Here is a 15,712-nt window from a genome sequence, read left to right as displayed (position 1 = left end):
TAATAAGCCTCCTCTAATCTCCCCCACCAATAAGGAAATAAGCAAAGAAATATCCAAGGGACCACAAGAACCCCCAGGCTATCATTTATGTCCCTTTCAAGCTGTAGGGGGAGGGGAATTTGGCCCAACCCAAGTACATGTCCCCTTCTCTCTCTCTGATTTAAAGCAGATCAAGGCAGACCTGGCAAAGCTTTCAGATGATCCTGATAAATGTACAAATATCCTACAGGGTCTAGGGCAAACCTTCAATCTCACTTGGAGAGATGTCATGCTATTGTTAGATCAAACTCTGGCCTTTAATGAAAAGAATGTGGCTTTAGCTGCAGCCTGAGAGTTTGGAGATACCTGGTATCCTAGTCAAGTAAATGATCAAGTAAATGATAGAATGACAGCCAAAGAAAGGGAAAAATTCCCTACCAGTCAGAAAGCCGTCCCCAGTATGGATCCCCACTGGGACCTCGACTCAAATCATGGGGACTGGAGTCTTAAACATCTGCTGACTTGTGTTCTGGAAGGACTAAGGAGAATTAGGAAATAGCCCAGGTACATGTCCCCTTCTCCCTCTCTGATTTAAAGCAGATCAAGCAGATCATTGAATTATTCAATGATGTCCACCATAACTCAGGGAAAGGAAGAAAATCCTTCTGCCTCCCTCAAGCGGCTACAGAAGGCCTTAAGAAAATATACTCCCCTGTCGCCTGACCCCCTTGAGGGTCAATTGATCCTAAAAGATAAGTTTATTACCCAATCAGCCACAGATATCAGGAGAAAGCTCCAAAAGCGAGCCCTGTGCCCTGAACAAAATCTGGAGGCATTATTAAACCTGGAAACCTCAGTGTTCTGTAATAGGGACCAAGAAGAACAGGCCCAAAAGGAAAAGTGAGATCAGAGAAAGGCCACAGCCTTAGTCATGGCCCTCAGACAAACAAACCTTGGTGGTTCAGAGAGGACAGAAAATGGAGCAGGCCAATCACCCAGTAGGGCTTGTTATCAGTGTGGTTTACAAGGACACTTCAAAAAAGATTGTCCAATGAGAAACAAGCCACCCCCTCATCCACGTCTGCTATGCCGAGGCAATCATTGGAAGATGCACTGCCCCAGACTGCAATGGTTCTCTGGGCCAGAAGCCCCCAACCAGATGATCCAACAACAGGACTGAGGGTGCCCAGGGCAAGCACCAGCTAATGACATCACCCTCACTGAGCCCCGGGTACGTGTGACCATTGAGGGCCAGGAAATTGACTTCCTCCTGGACACCGGTGTGGCCTTCTCAGTGTTAATCTCCTGTCCCGGACGACTGTCCTCAAGGTCCGTTACTATCCGAGGAATCCTGGGACAGCCTGTAACCAGGTATTTCTCCCACCTCCTCAGTTGTAATTGGGAGACTTTGTCTTTTCACATGCATTTCTTGTTATGCCTGAAAGTCCCACACCCTTATTAGGGAGGGATATATTAGCCAAAGCTGGAGCTATTATCTACATGAATATGGGGAACAAGTTACCCATTTGTAGTCCCCTGCTTGAGGAGGGAATCAACTCTGAAGTCTGGGCATTGGAAGGACAATTCAGAAGGGCAAAAAATGCCCACCCAGTCCAAATCAGGCTAAAAGACCCCTTCAGTGTAATTACACCCTACAACTTCAAGCCCCAGCTGATCATAGTAACTTCTGAGTCACCCAAACAGCTCCATTCAGATAGCTTGTCCGCTTCTCAGGGCCTCCAAAAATCATCATCTCCTCCCTGCTTAACAAACAGTCCAGGTTTTGTAATGGCAAGCATACTCCCTGCATAACCCTTCACCCCTGGATGCCCTGCAGCAGCGTCCCCACCACTAGTGAATGCCTCCTCATCCCCTCTTTCAATCACTCTCTCAAATGGTTCCTAGTAGATACAAAACAATTTTTTCTCCAACGGGAAAACAGAACACAGGGAGCCACTCAGTCTGCTCCCAACACCTCTTTCCAGCCACCCACTGGAGCTAACTTGGCAAGTACTCTAGGAATATGGGGAAAAGAAAACAACAAACTCACCCACCTTTTTAACATACACAACCAGTTCTGTCTACCCAGCTAAGGTATATTCTTCTTATGTGGAATGTTGACCTATATCTGCCTCCCCACTAACTGGACAGGCACCTGCACCTTAGTTTTTCTAAGTCCCAACATTAACATTGCCCAAGGAAATCAGACCCTATCAGTACCCCTCAAAGCTCAAGTCTGTCAGCGCAGAGCTATACAACTAATACCCCTACTTATAGGGTTAGGAACGGCTACTGCTACAGGAACCAGAATAGCCAGTTTATCTACTTCATTATCCTACTACCACACACTCTCAAAGGATTTCTCAGACAGTTTGCAAGAAATAACGAAATCTATCCTTACTCTACAATCCCAAATAGACTCTTTGGCAGCAGTGACTCCAAAACCGCCGAAGCCTAGACCTCCTCACTGCTGAGAAAGGAGGACTCTGCACCTTCTTAGGGGAAGAGTGTAGTTTTTACACTAACCAGTCAGGGATAGTATGAGATGCCACTCGACATTTACAGGAAAAGGCTTCTGAAATCAGACAATGCCTCTCAAACTCTTATACCAACCTCTGGAGTTGGGCAACATGGCTTCTCCCCTTTCTAGGTCCCATGACAGCCACCTTGCTATTACTCGCCTTTGGACCCTGTATTTTTAACCTCTTTGTCAAATGTGTTTCCTCCAGGATCGAGGCCATCAAGCTACAGATGGTCTTACAAATGGAACCCCAAATGAGCTCAACTAACAACTTCTACCAAGGACCCCTGAACCAACCCACTGGCCTTTTCACTGGCCTAAAGAGTTCCCCTCTGGAGGACACTACAACTGCAGGGCTCCTTCTTCACCCCTATCCAGCAGGAAGTAGCTAGAGCAGTCATTGCCCAATTCCCAACAGCAGTTGGGGTGTCCTGTTTAGAGGGGGGATTGAGAGGTGAAGCTGGCTGGGCTTCTGGTTCGGGTGGGGACTTGAAGAATTTTTCTGTCTAGCTAAAGGATTGTAAACACATTAATCAGCACTCTGTGTCTAGCTAAAGTTTGTAAATGCACCAAGCAGCACTCTGTAAAAATGCACCAATCAGTGCTCTGTGTCTACCTAAAAGTTTGTAAATGCACCAATCAGTGCTCTGTAAAATGGACCAATAAGCAGGATGTGGGCAGGGTGAAATAAGGGAATAAAAGCTGGCCACCTGAGCCAACAGCAGCAACCTGCTCGGGTCCCCTTCCACACTGTGGAAGCTTTGTTCTTTTGCTCTTCACAATAAATCTTGCTGCTGCTCACTCTTTGGGTCCGCACTACCTTTATGAGCTGTAACACTCACTGCGAAGGTCTGCAGCTTCACTCCTGAAGTCAGCAAGACCATAAATCCACCAGGAGGAATAAACAACTCCAGACGCACCACCTTTAAGAGCTGTAACACTCACTGCAAAGGTCTGTGGCTTCACTCCTGAAGTCAAGCTAGACCACGAACCCACCGGAATGAAGAAACTCTGGACACGTCTGAAGGAACAAAGTCCAGACACACCATCTTTAGGAACTGTAACACTCACCGTGAGGGTCCACAGCTTCATTCTTGAAGTCAGCAAGACCAAGAACCCACCAGAAGGAACCAATTCCGGACATATTAGGAGAAATACCTAATGTAGATGACAGGTTGATGGGTGCAGCAAACCACCATGGCATGTGTATACCTATGTAACAAACCTGCACGTTCTGCACATGTATCCCAGAACTTAAAGTATAATTTTTAAAAAATACCATGAAAAAGAAAAGTCTTCCCCAGGTGATTCCAGTGTGCAGCTAGGACTAGGACCTTTAACCTACAGTGTTCCTCTTCAAATACTTGACTGATTCCTATTCTTTTTCACATCCCACAGTGATCATCATTTCCTAAAGTGGACCTTTCCCTGCCTGCCTGGACTATGTCATATCTACCATATCACCTACCCTCAGAGCCACCATGCATCACTCCTTCATGATTGTAATAGCTAGCATTTATCAAGGCCTTAATATGTGCGGGGCACCATTCTAAGAGATTTACTGTTTTCACCAAAAAAAAAAAAACAAAGGTGCCTCAAAACTAAGAAGTGAGCAGCTGAAATTCTGCATCTTTGCAGAACAAAATCAATGGCAATTACCTTTTAAAAAAAAAAAAACTTGAGCTCTGGTACTCTGCTTGGGATCTCTGTTTGACACTGTTTCATGCTTTCATCTTAGTTATCCTCAACATATGTTGGGAGATGAAATCTTGTCATTCCAAGTATTAGGTGCAGGAGGTCAGGAGTGGGGGGAACTAATTAGCTGCTAGTGAGTAGAAGCCAAGGATGTAACTAAACATCTTACTATGTTGCTAAACACCTTACAGCCCCTGCCACAACAAAGAATTCTTTGCCCAAAATAGCAATCCAGGCTGAGGTTGAAAAACTGTCTACATAAATAAAAGTGCATGTGTTCAGTACAGAGAAATAGGACTTTACATCAGTAATGCTTACTGAGTAGAGGTAGTAGACCAACCAAATTTTGTGAATAGCTTCTTTAGCGAGGTATCATTTAAACCAAGATCCATTAACATTTTTAAAATTTTACTTTATCATACTTAACAAACAAAAAGGAGAGCAAAATGGAAAAAGCTGATTTGTCTTTCTGTGGTTTGTATAGCTTGGGATTCATTCATTCACAATATTGAAGATTACCTCATTTCCTTTTCAGATTCTGGAAAGAGACACTGTGGTTTTGGGAATATCTGTTTGAACATTAAACCAGTTATTCTCAGAAAGAATGGAACAATGCTCTGAATAAGAAAATCTTGAATTCCCACAGAGAATTAAGCAATTTAATCATACTGTAGATTTTTTTTTTTTCAGATCAACAGTGTTAAAACAGATTCTTAAAAGAGGCAACTTATGGAGAAAACCAGGGACTGGGACCACAGGGGCAGAGATTCAAGTCCTCGTTCAATCACTTCCCAGCTATACTGTCATGAGCATATTATTTACCCCTTCAGAACTGAGTTTCCAATTGTATAAAATGAGGATCAAAATGCCTACCACTCAGGACTAATTTGAGGATTCAATGAGGTGATATCAATAAATCAACTGGCACACAGTAGAAAGATAGCAAATGACAACTTATGTTGTTATCATCATCATCATGACCATCATCATCTTCTTTACCCCCCATTTTCTGGTAGGCGTGGGGATACTAGCCACTTCATGTAAGTCAAAGCGAGTAGAAAACGAGTTGATGCATTTGACATTGCCTACACTTAACTGGCTTTCAGTACATTCATTCATTGAATAAATATTTATTGCATGCTAAAGGGTGTGAGGAACTGCTCCATCAGTGTAAAGATCAGCAAATATCCCTACCCTGGTGATACTTACATTTTAGAAGGGGGAGATAGAAAATAAATGATAAACACAATAAATAAAGTAGGATATTAGTAGATGATAAGTACTATGGAAAGAAATAAAAAGTACAGTAGAGTAAATGAGATCAGGAGAAGCAGGTCAAGGTCAGCCCCACTGAGAATAAACATTTGTGTGTGTTAGGGGGAGAACAAAGGTTGTTAAAGGTATTCCCCAGAGCAGTATATAATACTGTTCTCACCTTCTTTAGAGTTACTATAGTAGCTCTAAAGCAAAAACTACATTTATTTTACAAAAAGCACCAAATTCTAGGAACCATCCTTGCCCTTCCCCAATGCATGATTCTCTTCATGACCCTGACCCCCTCTTCCAGCACCAGAGCATATGCGGTGGTCTTCCCTCTACCAGTGGTGGTCCCTGACAGTCTACTAAGGATTCTGGAAGTGCTACTGCAAATTTAGAGAAAAGAAAGCAATGAAACAAATTTTTAATATGCAACTTACAGAAATCTTGCCATATTCTTTTTTTCAAATGTTCCAACAAGGTGCATATACACTATAGCGGCTGCACATGTCATGTCACTGCTACTAACAATCAGTCAACTGAGACCCATTTTTTCTCATGAATATGTTCTTATATTTATGTGCTACTACTTACCTATGTTAAATATAAATTTTTATTATCTCTATTCTGTTGCCTTATATCCCAATTCATAAAAATGGGTATATAGTTCAAATATGGTTTTAGTGCAGTCATAGTGCTGAAATCAGCATCATAAATGATATAACTCAAAATAACTGGAAGCATAAATAGCAAACAGGACTCTAGTACTAATTTTTTTAAGTAAATCTGCATTTGCTGGGATAAATGACTCTGTGGGTGAAATGATTTTTCCCAGGCAGCTAAAAATGGGAAGTATAAACAGGAAGTAGGACAATGAATCCTTTATTCAAACAATGAATTTTATTGGGTTCTTGATGCATTTATCTCTGGCCCTAATTATACAAATTATTATGAAATTTTACCAACTAGTGGCATGAGGTCATCAAAACTTTTCCAACAATCTCCAAACACCGGTGAATTGTTTTCATAACAAGGGCAAATACTGCCTCTTCCAGGAAGAAAGCATTATTTTAACCCTAAAGACAGAGAAAAGAAAAAACTATAAGAAATATTTTTCAAAGTTGCAACCCTCTTAGCAAAAAACAGGTGCAGGTCACACTATAGCTAAAAAGGTTAATAACAGCCACAAAATTAGTGATGATGTTATACTCAGAGAGAAAGCAGAACAAGCCACTGACACAATTTCTGTAATGTTAGGGGCATCCAGCAGCAATTGTTATTATGTGAACAAGCTAGTAGAGATTTTGTGTTATGCCTGTAATCCCAGCACTTTGGGAGGCCGAGGCAGGTGGATCACTTGAGCACAGGAGTTCGAGACCAGCCTGGCCAACATAGCGAAACCCTGTCTCTACTAAAAAATACAAAAATTAGCCAGGCATGGTGGCACATGCCCGTAATCCCAGCTTCTTGGGAGGCTGAGGCACAAGAACTGCTTGAACCCGGGAGACAGAGGTTTCAGTGAGCCATGATGATCATGCTGCTACACTCCAGCCTGGGCAACAGAGCAAGACTCTGCCTCAGAAAAAAAAAAAAAAAAAAAATTATCATCAGAAGGGTAGCAAAACTTAAAGATTTGGAAAATTCTCACCTGGTCATGTAAAGAATGAAAAGGTGTATTAGGAAGAGAACACTAGGGTATGGCCAGGTCACCATTTGATAAGGATATTAGTATGGATGGACAGAAGACAAATGTTATTCATCAAGACAAGGGAAAAAGGACCCCAAGGGCATTTCAGAGATCTTCAAAGCTGTCATTTACATCACAGGCCCAGAGTGTCCATGGGCTTCGAGGACCTTGAAGGCAGAACAGTGGCAAGTGAGGGGCCCAGGGTACCTGTGGGGCCTTGGGGCTCATGCCCAGGGCTACCTCAATTCTCTGTTCCCCACATTCTGGTGCAGTGCTCCTCAACTGCCCTAGCTGTGGCTCAAGTGGGCCCAGAGGTGGATTAGACCACTGCTCTAGAAAGCACAAGTGGTAAATGTTAGCAATGTCTGTGCATGTCAACTCTAAAATGCACGGAGTGCAAGAGCTATGGAGTCACAGCTACCTCCACCTAGATTTCAAAGTATGCCTCAGAAAGCCTCAAGGCCCAGGCAGAGAACAGCTACCACAGAAATCCCCCAACCAAGGCAATGTCCAGTAGAGTTGTGGGGTCAGAACCACTGCAGAGAGCCCTCATTAAGGCAATGCCTAGTCGAGAGAGCCATGGGGTTGGGGCCATCACAGAGAGCCCCCACTGGGGTAATGCATAGTGGGATCAGGGCTGCCCTTGAGACCTGTAGAGCCATCAGCATGGAACACCAGCCTGAGAGAGCTGCAGGCATCTGACTCCAACTCCCAGAGCAGCTGTGTGGGCTGCACCCTGTGAAGTCATGGGGATGGACCTGCCTGAAGCCTTGGGAGCCCAATCCCCACCCCAGTGTGTTCAGAAGGCAGGATATGGAGTCAATGATTATTCTCAAGCCTCAAGACTTAATGTTGTTTGTCTTATTGGGTTTTGAACTTATTTGGGACTTATTACTCCTCCCTTCTTTCCTATTTCTTCCTTTGGGAATGGAAATGTCTGTCCTACTTGTATTTTGGAGACACCTAACTTGATTGATTTCACAGGTTTACAGCTGGAAAGCAATTTGCCTCAGGATGAAACACACCTTTGATTCTCAGCCATGTTTGATATTGATGATACTTAGATGAGGCTCTGGACTTTAGACTTTTGAGTTGCCGCTGGAATGAGTTAAGATGTGTGGGCTATTGGGATGGAATGAAGGTATTTTGTATGTGAGAAGGACATGAATTTTGGAGAACCAGCAATGAAATGCTATGATTTGCATGTTTGTGTTCCCTTCAAAATTCATATTGAAACTGAATCCCCAATGCAACAGTATTAAGAGGTGGAACATTTAGGAGGTGATTAGGCAATGAGGGCTCTACCATCTTGGATGGGACTAATACTTCATAAAAGGGCTAGAGGGAATGGCCAGCCTTTCCCCCACATGATGACACAGCATTCAAGGTACCATCTTGGAAGGAGAGCAGCCCTTACCAGACACTGAACTTGCCAGCACCTTGATCTTCAACTTCCCAGCCTCCAGAACCATAAGAAATACATTTCTATTATTTATAAGCTACCCAGTCATAGGTATTTTGTTATAGAAGCAAAGATGCATTAAGGCAGGGGGAACATGCTTATGTTTTTGAAAGACAGGTTGAGTTAAGAGATTCCTTCCTGAAACTGATAGTCAGTTGAGATCATTGCTGTATTTTCAAGTGCCTCAGTCAGCTGTATGTTCAGAGTCCTAACTAGCCTGAAATTATCCCTCAGGGCTAAAATATCAGGTTTTTAGAGCTGAGAAGAAGAAATTTTTAAATTTTTAATTGAAATATGGTAAAAAAATTGTTCATTAACCATTAACTTTATTCATGTATCAAGAAAAGAAACCTATTTCATATTACTGAGCATATTTTAAAGCCATAAAATACCTTATTCTCACACTAAAAAAATGATTTTCAGAGTTGAATGAAAGTGAAGGATGGATTGGAAAACCATTCAGAGTCCAGCTTTTGAGAGTGATGTGCTCTAGAGTTGGACATTCTGAGATTCTAATGGTTGCATGATATTTGACACTTTACTGAACTTCTCTGTTTTCTCTTTTGTAAAGTGAAGAAAATAACAGCACCTTTCACATTGGTTCAGAAAAAGATTAAATAAGAGAAAACATCTAGAATTCTTGACACACTGCCTGGCATATAGTAAGCACTCAATAAATGCTAAATATAATAAATAGTTATATATTAGTTTCCCCTTCTAAAGCTGGAGATAGTATTATTGACATCAAAACTGTGGTACACTTGTTCCATACCAACCTTCAATTGCTTTTCTTTTTGCCTTCCAGAAAGGCTGGAAGAGACCACCTTTAAATGTGTCCATTTATATATGCATATGCATGTTATGTATGTTTGTGTCTATGTACTTTGCATGTATTTTTGACACAGTGGCCCATGCACAAGGTATAGAATTCAAATAGATTTTATACAGCAGCATTTCTGAAAGTATAGTCCAGGGCCCTCACAGGGTTCCCAAGACCCTTTCCATGGGTCCACAAGATGAAAGTATGTCCATAATAAGGCTAAGATGCTATTTGCCTAATTCTCTCAAAATTGCACAATAGTGTTCTTCAGAGGCACCATGATGTGTGATCTAACAATGGACTGGATGCAGCAGCAAATATGAGGATCCAGCTGTCTCTCCTAATCCAGACATTAAAGAGATTTATAAAAACGTCAAACAATGCCACTCTTTTCACTAGTATTTGTTTTACAAAATATAGTTATTTTTCATGTAAAATGTTATGTTAACAAATAATGGGTTTATTATTGCTATTTTTAATGAATCTGTAAATACATATTTTTCAGATTTCTGTGTCAATTTCTAATACAGTAAATATTGATAGGAATTTTACTCACATAAACAAAAATTCTTGGGGCTCTTTAGTGACTCTTAAGAGTTAAAGGAGCCCCGAAACTAAAAAGTTTCAGAACTACTGACATACAGTGAGAAATAAGTCTCTCTCCCAATCCTATCCCCTAGGCATAGTTTCTCTCTTTAGAGGCAACTACTGTTACCAGTTCCCTGTCTGTTATGTGCATATATAATTATGTGCATTACATATTTTTTCTTTTTACAAATGGTAGTGTATTATGTACACTAACTGAGAATTTTAAAATAGGAAAAACTAAAGCTATCATCATTTAATTACACTTTCCAACTCTTCCTTTTGCTGTACACTCTTGAAAACATGCTGCATGTTTTCCCTTCCAGATATCACTGAGGCATTCAGGACACCCACATTTATTTAGATATCTAGCAGCCAATGACAGGATAAGAGAAATCAATATCATGTCTATGACTACCAGAAAATTTCATTTTTAACTTTTATTAACATCACTTTATCTTTGAGCTAATAAAATAGTTCTAAATATGTTAAATATCTAAATAATTCTCTCCTCTTTCAGAGTCTGAAAACCATTCTCATTATTTCTTTTGCCTTTTTTTCTTTCTTGTTACTCCTCTGAGATCCCCCACAAATGAGATCTCCCATTTTTGTCATCTATATATGAGAGTTGCAGTGAAGGGCCTCCACATACACATATACAAAAACATACAAGCAAGCCTGACTTTATAACATAGCATGGATCAGAACAGAAATGTATAAAAGTCACCTTAGAGAATGAAGATCTTCTAGTCCAATATAACCCAAAAAGATGTATTCATTTATCCAAAGAAAGAATCTCTTTTTAACTATTTCTGCTGCACTCTTCTTTATTCATAAACTTTCTAACTTACTGACTTTAACTTTCTAAGTTGCTGATTCTCTTTTTAGCTGCATCTAATCTGCTCCATAACTCTTCCTTTGAGTTTCTAATGTCAGTGACTACTATATTGTTCTAGAAGTTCTATTTGATTCTTTTTTCAAATCTACCTAGCTTCTTCTATTTGTTGAGCTTTGTTTCTCTTTTTTTATTCCTTCATTAATATATTTATTCATTTTGAACATAGCTATTTTAAAGACTTGAATAATCCCAATATCTGAAATTCCTAGCAATTAATTCTTGTATGTTTTGTTGGGCCTGGGTTAAGGGTAAGTCCTTCCAGAGAGATTTTGCATATGCTACTACCAGATATCCAAAGATTTACATATATGGTAATTTCTTGGTTAGGATGTTATCAGAGCATGTGGACAATACAAATACGAACCTCAAAACCATGTGAGACTAGTACTATAGTTATACTATAGTAATAGTATAGTACTAGCATTCGTTCATTAAGAAACACTTTTCTTCAGGTCAGTGTCCAGCCAAAAGTAGTCGTTTTCTAGTTCTCCCTGTTCACTACTGTTGCTGCCTTTGTAGGTCTCTATACATTGGCATCTCAATTTCATTTCCACTGAACCTAAGGCCTTATAAAGCCATTAAACCCCAAGCATTTGAGACCTGCAACCTTTCCAAGTTTTCATTTTACCCTCAATTTTGGCCCTGGGATTCTTCCTTTCTTTCGTATAAATTCAACTGTGCATTGAAAAGAATACTTGTTGTACTCTGTCTGGCATTTCTGGGTATTTTGCACTGGAAGAGGTAATGGATAATCTAGTCCACCCTACTGCATGAAATGGAAGTACTCATTATTCTTTGTTGTTCAAGTGTAGGTCACCTAAGACAAAACCAAATTTATCCTCCAAATTATTTTCTCTTCTCAAACCTAAATCACTGTATTTCTTCAACTTTGTAAGCAAGTGGAAAGACAGAATACCTTATCAATTGTATTATTAGCAACTTAACTTCAACATTCTTCTTTTTTTTTCTTTTTTCTTTTTTTTTTTTTTTTTTTTGAGATAGAATTTCGTTCTTGTTGCTCAGGCTGGAATGCAATGGCGCAATATCGGCTCACTGCAACATCTGCCTCCCACGTTCATGCGATTCTCCTGCCTCAGCCTCTCAAGTAGCTGGAATTACAGGTGCCTGCCACCACTTCAGGCTAATTTTTGTATTTTTAGTAGAGACAGCGTTTCACCATGTTGGCCCGGCTGGTCTCGAAATCCTGAACTCAGGTGATCCTCCTGCCTCAGACTCCCAAAGTGCTGGGATTACAGGTGTGAGCCACTGCGCCCAGCCTTCAACATTCTTCTTTTATGAAAAACTATAAATTATGAAACTGGGCATGTTTTTCTCTTGGTTAATAAAGTGTGCATAACTACAGCAGTCGCTAAAAATCTGTATTCAACATTTCCATTCTCAGCCTTCAGACAATCATGCCATCAGCACATTCTTCCTCTGGTCCTTCCCCTATGCAGCACCCCACTTTATGGTCCCCTCCTTCTCCCTCTCCACATTCCTATGCATCCCCATCTCCAGCTTCAAATTTCTCTCTCTTTCTGTCTCTCCCTCTCTCTCATGCACACTAGATTAGCTCTCTCTCTGATTATTTTCAAATGAATATATACAAATTCATCATATGTATGGCTTTCCCATTAGCATAGTCTATCTTCCTTAGAAGGCAAAAAAAAAAAAAAAAAAAAAAAAAAGTTTTTCCAATATTGGCTCAGCCCTATATTCTCATTGAGCTAGTAAATCATCTTCCTCTCCTCCCACCCCCTGAGAAAGTCAGTTTTATCTCCCTCTTCCTACATTTCTGATTTCTCCTTGATCTAAATCAGTCTAACCCTGCCACTCTGCCAGCTGGACAGTCTAAACTAACCTCTAAATGGAGGTGAGGATAACTAGCAATTACCATGAAATATATGTAGCAATCAGTGGCCTGACACTCAGAGATCTCTAACTCTGGCTTATAGACCATGGAGCCTTCAAGGACAAAATTGAGAGGTTTTAGGGTGATTTTTATTGTAAAAATAAAAAGCAGGACCTTGTAAACAAATACTTTACATAAGCCAGAATGCTCAATCATCATGACCTTTAAATTCCATAAGTTACCCAAATGGACCTGCAAGCATTTATCTGAAAAATATCCTTAAATCTTTGGGGAATATTGGCTACAAACCCTGAGATAATACTAATTCCTGAAACCCATAATACCACTTTAGAATATGCCAGTCTGAGCAAAGGCTTATGGGAGTCAGGTGACAAATGGAGTTCTAACTCAATGTCACCTCAGAGTCGAAAGGCCTGCACTCTACTAGTAGCTCTGTGTCTAACTTGTTAACCCTGTGGGCCCCAATTTCCTCCTCTATCAAGTGAGGGTTAATGCCTATCTCATAGAATTAGTTTAAGTATTACATGTTTTACATAAAAATATTTCCAAATGTTAATAAGTGTGAATAAACACAGTACTCTTCTTGCACAACCAAACCAAGTTTTACTACAGTCAGTTTGAAGAAAGAAAACCAGAAAATGAAAAGGGAAAAAATGATTGTAGAGCCCTATCCCTACCCCCAAACAACTCTCTGCATTATATCATTATTTTTAGGATTAGAAGTAATAGATGTAAATTATAGTAGGCTGCCTGGCATTCACCAACTGGTAACTATTATTTGTATTTCTAACAGCTTAAGTCCCAAGAATCTATTCATTTATTCATTGCCACTCATTGAGCACACATTTACTAAGAAATGATGCCAAAACATTTAGGTAAGTCCTTTGAGGAGAATATATATCTTTCTCGAGAAACTTATTCTTGGCATTTTAGAAGGCAAAATGTCAGACTTTCTTCAGATTAGACAAACAATATTAGAAAAGACCATCTATAATCACTAAATCAGGCAATTTGGATAGAAAACAGATTAGCAAAGGTAGGAGGAAAAGCCTTATATTTAGTATAATATTTAAAAATTACAGCTATACCATCTATAATTTCCAGCTATATATATAAAACACTGATGAATTGCCATAAAAACTCCTTAAAGAAGGGGATTTTACTCCAAATAAAATTATTGAAATGGAAGCACATGGCCATAAATTTTGGAATATTCTGTCTCCAGACCGTTTTATTTTTCTAACCCAGAGCCTAAAGGGAATGAATGGTTGGTTGGTAGGGTGGGGGAAAAAAGGATACAAGAGAGACATGAGCACTGAAGGAATTGAGGTGGAGTGGGGGCCTATATCTAAGCTTGGGTAGGAATGGAAGGGCTGAATAGCCAGAGATGTAGATGAGGGCACCAAGCTCCTAAAATGTGTGGAAAAGGATATCCAGATGTGGGAGCAAAATACAGAAAAGGAGCTGCAAGACAAAAATTCTGCTGAAAGCTCATTCTGCCTTCTATGTGTATCCCAGAAATCTACTTCACATGTCCTTGCTTCCTAACTGACTGCCAGAAATGTGTGAGTCATTCCTGACATTTTCTCACCCTCACTCAACATACTTTGTTATCTGCCACACCCCTAGTTCAGGAATCCATCATCCATCCAGCTCATCTGCCCTGCCTCACAACTGTCTCCTTGCCTCTGAACTTGCTCCTTTCACCCTTTGCCACTTCCAGCCTATGACCATCCCAAATCACAAATCTGATCCATGTACCCCCATGGTAAGGTCCAAACCCCTTAACTGGGAACACAAGTTCAACTATTTGTTCCTGGGAGCTCACAGCTGGCACCTTGAGATTCTGCTACACTGTGGTGTAAAGTTCTGTAGTATAACAGATGAGATTGCAAGAGCAGCATTTCTTAGAATTCATCCAAAGAAGATAAAAAATGCTATAGATTACACAGTTTTCCCATAGAATGATGATTTTAAGTAAATCATTTACAATTGAGACTATCTGTATATCCTTCCTGTAGTGGTCACTTTCAAATGCAGTTCTTCCTGTGATCCACTACGGACACAAAATCTAGAATGTGCTATTAGCTGAGACATGTGAGAAGCATCTGTACTTTCAATGAGCTTATGCAATAAGCATCCCATACTGCATAACTTTCTATGATTATTGTTTCTTCATAGGACATCTGGCAATATTTTCCAATATTATTTCCTGACAAAGAAAAAAAGTTTTATTTAATTTCATGCCATTTTCCTTTGAATTATTATTTTAGCCATTTATATCTGCATTATTTCAGCAAGAAGGATATGCTTTTTATCCATGGTGTATAACTTTTTGTCTTTTGATATTACAAGCAAAAAATTTAAATCCAGGCACAGTGGTGCATGCCTGTAGTCCCATATGCTCAAGAGACTGAGGTGGTAGGATCCCTTAAGACCAGGAGTTCAAGGCCAGCCTGGAAACATAGCAAAACTCCATCTTTAAAAAAAAAAAAACAAAAACTAACATCATTCCTAAAAATATGTTCATGAGTTTGGTGAAATGTTAAGACTTGATCCTGACTTGAAGACTGCAGGACTTTAATGTTGAAATGATTATTTCATGTTCTAAGCACCTGTTGTCAAGGGTCTTGCTAATCAACTGGCCTCATGCTATTCTTAGTTTATATTTCCAGATACTTTATTGTGATTGTCAATTTTATGCGTCAACTTGACTAGATACAGGGTGCCCAGATATTCGGCTAAACATTATTTCTGGGTATGCCTGTGAGAGTATTTACAGATGAGATTAGTGTTTGAATCTGTGGACTAAGTAAAGCAGATTGTCTTCCCAAATGAGGATTGGCATTGTCCAATCTGTTGAGGGCATGAATAAAACAAAAGGTTGAAGAAGGGAGAATTCACCCCTTCTGCCTGACTGCTTGAGCTAGAACAT

The 15,712-nt window shown here is 40.1% G+C and overlaps 1 protein-coding gene across 7 annotated transcripts in view; it reads right to left on the bottom strand.

Moving 5' to 3' along the window:
- TNFSF4 (TNF superfamily member 4) overlaps positions 1–15,712 on the bottom strand; it is a 304,073-nt gene that overhangs the window by 205,572 nt on the left and 82,789 nt on the right. The window lies entirely within an intron of this gene.

The sequence above is a fragment of the Pongo abelii genome, chromosome 1 (assembly GCF_028885655.2).
Source record: "Pongo abelii isolate AG06213 chromosome 1, NHGRI_mPonAbe1-v2.0_pri, whole genome shotgun sequence".
Taxonomy (NCBI): Eukaryota; Metazoa; Chordata; class Mammalia; order Primates; family Hominidae; genus Pongo; species Pongo abelii.
Note: the sequence above shows the minus strand (reverse complement) of the source record. Positions and strands in the feature narration are given on the sequence as shown.